This window comes from Sciurus carolinensis, unplaced genomic scaffold (genome assembly GCF_902686445.1).
Source record: "Sciurus carolinensis unplaced genomic scaffold, mSciCar1.2, whole genome shotgun sequence".
NCBI classification, from domain to species: Eukaryota; Metazoa; Chordata; class Mammalia; order Rodentia; family Sciuridae; genus Sciurus; species Sciurus carolinensis.
The window spans coordinates 559,617-565,542 of NW_025920193.1; the positions used below are offsets into that span (position 1 = coordinate 559,617).

The window sequence follows — 5,926 nt, forward strand, 5'->3', positions numbered from 1 at the left end:
TTATCTTTTTAAACACAAGGAACACATGGATGTGTACTTTTGCAAGTTACTCACATGATACAAGAAATCACATAGAAAAAACTTAAATTCTGCTCCTTCATACTCATTTCTCCTAGAGCAACCACTACTAATCATATATAAACTGCCACTCTTGGATCACTAATTCCACACTGAATGGACTAGGGGACCTCTCCAATATCTTAGTCTCAACTCAAGAGTTAGGAATGTCCAAATGCTCTGATGTTGGGTTTGTGCAGAGGTACTGGCCATACAATTGAAAGTTTAAAGGTAGAAGGGCTAGAAGCAGGATAGAGATCCTCATAAGTCAGTATTTCTTCTGCCACCAATAACTACAAAGACTCATATTCTGAATCCTAAAATGCCAGGTTGTTGCTTTCTCAACACTACTTGTACCTAGGAAAGAGGAGCATACCTATTTCTTTCTGTATTTATCAGTCTTTGTTGGACTTTCCACTTCTTTTCTAGGCAGCTGGCAGCTACTCTAGCAGCTCTGGTCCTTGTACTCCATGCCCAATGTAGCCACAAGGGAGCGATGAGAGTAACTATTGCCATTTCTCAATTAGGGTATTAAAGGAGCATTATGCAAGCTGGATCAATTTTGCTGGACTTGGCAAGTCAGCCTTATGCTGTGTGGAAACCGAGGTTCTTCACCTTTGAATCGCCTTAACTCCAGGTTTATTCTGTGCCAGCCTAAGGCCCGTGTTGACCAGGGGAGGACTGTCTGGGGATGCTCAGTCACTCAGCTGGGACTGTCTCATTCTATCTTTCCAGTAAAGACCCATACAGGTTTCTGACCTTAGAAGCAATACAGCCACTTGTGTTGGTGAACAGCAATTCCTCACCTTCCTTTCAGACTGTGGCACCCTTCCCAACATTCTGATAACCTGTGCAGAATAGAGATCAAGGAGCAGGTAAAAGTGAGTAGTAGTAGTGAGGGAGGTGGAGGAAGAGGAAAATGGGAAATAAGACAAAAAAGGAAAAAAAAGGATTGGGGATAAAGGAGAGGAAAAGGAGAAATCACAGTGAATCCCAAATCCACTTCTGAAGGTCATCAGTGCTTTCTGGATAATTAATGGGAAGAGGAAAATTGCAAAGAAGAGTAAAGAAAAACTTTTTAGGGGGTGGGGCAGAAATTTTATGTCATGGAAGGAAATTCTAGCAAACTAAGAGGAATGGGTGGGTCTGGCGGAGGCCTAAAACACTCTTGCAAGTCCTTAATCTCAAAGTGAATTTAATTTTATTCTCTGAAGTACAATCCTAAAGGAATGAGCAGAGAGAAGTAGAGAAGTGGGAAAGTGACTCCTCCTCCTGTTGTAGAGTGAAGGTACCTGATCCTGTCTGACAAGGAAAACCACCAGTCGAAGGAATTCTAGAAGCTGAATAAAGAATTTGCAAACCTATAGTGAGGTGAGCAGGTGAGGTTGTTGTGGTTCTATGGTGTAATGGTGAGCACTCTGGACTCTGAATCCAGCAATCTGAGTTCAAGTCTCTGTGGGACCTTTCCAGTTATTTGGGATAAAAGTAATTTTCTTTTATTCTGTAAGCGAGACAGTTTCTACTTTCACATCCTGCTTTACTGTACAGGAGGGTTTCTGTCTAGGGAAGGAAGTAGCTGAGGGTAGCAGATATTCCAGTTTCCAATGTCCTTTGCACCCCACAGCCTTTGTCCCCCGCCCTGTTCCTTAGCTCATTAATTCGGATACCTGAAGACCATCCTTAGGCAGCAACCACTGTGAAATTAGGACACATCGATTCTGTGTGTCCAAGTTTGGGATGTCCTGTTTTCAGCAATTCTTCTGGCTCCATGCTCACTGACTTTGGAGGTCCCCAAACCTCAGCCAAGGTGCTGAGCAACCCGGTGACCCCCCCACCCCACTCCGGTCCTCAGGTGACCTTCAGCCTCTGACCACCAAATCCTTCACCCCGGGTTTTCTTCTACCCCAACTCCTCCTCACATTTGGACCTATTTTCCTGTTTCTGTACAAGTAAGAATCACTTGAAATATGAAATACCATTCCTTCCTTAGCTTAGTGGCAGGGTGATGAGACTCCATTTCCTGTCCTGTGTTCAAGCAAGTTGGGTGCATTTCAGTTGGCTTCATTGGATTCTTACCTCTCACCATTTTGTCTGAATAATGCCAAGCTTCCTAGTCTCTATTGAGGCCAGTAGGTGCCGCAGTTGCCCAGAATTTTGCACCCCAATGTAGAGAATCCACTGAAGCTTTGAACTCTGCCAAGTAGAGACCTGGGCCTGGATTTGTATGTCCCAGGGGTTGAGTCCCAGGGGATTTTATCTTGGGCGGAGGTGAAAGGAGCCTGAGCAGCTCCAGTGGCACACTTCAGAATCATGGGACTCCCCTTGCTTTTGCCAGGCTCTGCACCCAAGACAACATTGGAGAAGAATCATGAAAAGCCCTTTGCAATTCCTTCTTCTTCACGGAGAAAGTTGGATAGTTTTAAAAATCTTCCTACCTAGTTAAGATGTTCTTCACCATATACTTCAGAGAAGTTTTGATTTTTTTCTTCCATTTTTAAAACTTTCCATGGTTATGAAAGACTGGAAGATATAAACCCCTCAAAATAGGGTTAGAGGAGGAGCTCATTTTGGAGTTTTTGAAAAGAAAGTCAGAGGCCAAAGAAGGTCATGAAATGAGAAAGGAGTAAGGGAAAGAGAAAAGAAAGAAAGGGACCAGCAAGGAGCCAAAAGGGTAGTTTTTAGTTCCCGGGTTGGAGACACAGCATTTGTCCACTGTGGAATCTTTCTTGCATGCTGTTTGAGCCCTGACAGATCCACCCAAGAATGCTGTCCACCCAGAAAGCCTAAAACTGTTTTGTTTTTGTTTTTGTTTTGCTGAATTGCTTTTTAGTCTTCTTAGTGGCATGGGGAAATCCCTTATAATATGTGTAGTTGCTAAATCAGAGACCTGCTTTCATTAATCCATTATGTCTTCTCATCTCATTTACGAAACACCAAAAATTTTACATTGAACCACGAATAGAGAACTTATGTAACTTTGAAATAAATATTTGTGTTTTTAGAGTTCTAACATTCTGAGAAATGTAATAGGCAAATGATCATTGATATTTAAAAATATTAGCAATATTATTAATGATAATAAATTATATAATAAGCTTTAGAATAAACTTTCCAAACTATATTAACACACCTTTGTCAATTTTATTAAAATATTGGCAGAATTGAAAACTTGAAATTTAATGGCTTAAAGTTGACTGGCAGGTACATATTTTTCTCCTCCCTCTTCATCTTCCCTTTCAGACAGGCTGCCTGCTGGGCTTGGAGAGGTTAGAATGAGGGGATCAAGTGGTCACTGCCCAACTTTCTCTGCATTCTGGGTAAGTGCTTTGCTCTATCTGAACTCCATATCTCCCCTGGTAGAATGAGAAGTTTGGATACCTTTAATGCCTCATTCTTTAATGCACCTGGAAGCACACCAGGGGACCACAGAGTTAGGTTTCACGCCCTTCTTTGGGGATGCAAACTGGCATCAGAAGAAAGGCAGACTCCCAATTTCATCGCCCATCTCTATTGGGTGACCCTGAACAAGGGACTCCTTTCCAAGTTTATTCTGGCATGGAAAGGTCACTGACAAATCAGTGAGAATCATTGTTGACTGCCTGTTAGGCTTAGCAAATGGAGCTAGGTGAACTGAAGTGATGGTGGAGCAATTCTGCAGATGCCAGCACTAGGTGCAACAGTGCAGTGGGGTCTTAGGGAGAAAGTGTAGGCCAGCAAATGGGTGGAGCTAGAACAGTGGAGCCAAACTACAGGCTGGAGCACAACCCCTAGGAACATCAGCTAGGGTGGGGCCTAGGTGGCAAGTAGGACCCAGCTAATGGGAGCAATTAGGGACCAGCTAATGGGTGAGTCAGTGGGGCTGATGGGTGGGACTAGTTGAAGCACTCTGGAGGTGCACACCTCCCAGGGTTCCTCAGTTGAACTCAGCTAGGGAATGAGGAGGTGCACTGGTGAGCTGAGGACATGGGGGGTGCATACCCAGCAGGGGAAGAAAGCTGCAAGAAGCACTGTATATCTGAAAATCTTGTCAGAAGTCATTGTGGACCCAGCTGGGAGCAGGGCCCTTGGGGACCCTCTGTGGAAATGTGACCTTCAAGTCTGCTCCATTGGGGTCTCAGTTTCTCAGCTTCACAAGGAGGCAATTGAGGAAGGCTGAGGACACCAGAGCATAGACTTCATTAGTCCCTCCCTCACACAGGATGCTGTGGACTTTACCTTTGTTCAGGTTCATTGGATTCTGTGGGGTTTATGGGATGGGTCTTGGGGAATTTTGCCTTAGAGACTTTGTTTTATAGTTGTGGTCATTTTGTCCTGGCATGTTACAGAGACTTCTCCTGGTGCCTGCTATGTAGATGGTGAGACCTGGAGGTCCAGAAAGGGTAAACCCGTGAAGCAGCTCTCACTAGTTGCTCTCTGGTCTGGATCCCACAGTACACCTCACTCACCCACAGGCAGAGAATTTCTGGTTCCTCTGCAGTGAGAGAAGTATATATGGGGAGGTGGCCTTGACCCTGCCAGGGGCAAACTTGATGGACTCACTTCATCTGTATAACAGGACAAGAAAGTGATGCCTGTCTCAGGCTGGTGTGAAGTCAAGTCCAGCTTTTTGATTCTCTGAAACACGGTTGAGCAATCGATGCGGTGGGGATCTAGGGTTTGGGCAGTATTACCATGAAGACGTATGTGTGGAAATATATATATGTATATATATATTTTTTTGGTAAAAGCTATTACATAGCAGGGTCTGTTCTAGACAGTCAGGACATAAATAAAAACAAGTCAGCCAGGAATCCCTGCTGTCATATTGGAAGGGGGTTTCTGTTCCAATGTTCTGTCCCAAGAATTCAGACACTAAACAGGTGTTAGACAATAGATGTCACCAGAACTGTTCAGGCACTGGCTCCTTTAGGCTTCTGATCAAATGATACCATTCAAGGGAATGTTTAAGTTGCTGAATTATGCTGACACAACTCTCTTCATGTCATTTAACTGCAAAGACACTTTCCTACCTATGAGATAAAGGCCTCCTTCAGGAGGTGGCTTTCACCTACATCTTCATTTGAATCCCTATGAATCCCCAAAACTTTCAAGGACCCTTTCATCTCATCCCATCTGGTACTACCTGTGCTTAATGTGATTTTCCCCTTTGTTAGAAGTACTGAGCTCCTTATTAGACAATAGTTGGCACCACAACTGTACTTAAAAATTTCATAGAAGCCTACCAGAATTGGACTACCTATTTACTGACTTGGTTACTGGAAAGCCATTTAGTATTTGTCATCAGAGCATCGACCATTTTTAGTTTAACTCAATAAATTTTATGCATGGAATTTATTTTCCTGATGTGTTTTAGATTCTTCATCTACTTGGAGAGCAAAACACACAATTAGATTCTCAAGTGAGAAAAGGGTCAAAATTCAACCATGTCCTCTTCCTATACACCTGTTATTACTGGGATACTTCTGGAACTTGCTAATGTTGGAGGCATCTCATTGTCTTTGCTTAGCTCTGATTTTCATAAGTCAAGAAATAGAATTCAATCATAAGACCCCCTCATTTATTTTCTACAAAAGCTAAAACTACATAAAAATCAACTATTCTGCTCTCTGCTCTGGTTTCTAAGAATATTTTCTGTTTTTCAATTGTGTGAGCCTATGCAGTCCTCACTCTTAGGAGAAATCATAAATAAAAATTGCATCCAAATTCATACTAGTGTTATCACCTTGTCTCTGGTAGCAGGGCACTAAAGAACATGCCACACCTCATAGATAAATTTTCTACAAATACATCCCATTAGGGTAGGAAAAATAGTGTAATGATTAAAGTCATGTTTTGTTTAAGTCACAATTTTTTTTTTGGATATATTAAT

At 42.7% G+C, this 5,926-nt stretch overlaps 1 non-coding gene across 1 annotated transcript; it reads left to right on the forward strand.

Moving 5' to 3' along the window:
• The first annotated feature begins 1,449 nt into the window (after window positions 1–1,449).
• Window positions 1,450–1,521, forward strand: Trnaq-cug (transfer RNA glutamine (anticodon CUG)). The gene has a single exon. It is a non-coding gene; the product is annotated as a tRNA-Gln (tRNA).
• The last annotated feature ends 4,405 nt before the right edge of the window (window positions 1,522–5,926 follow it).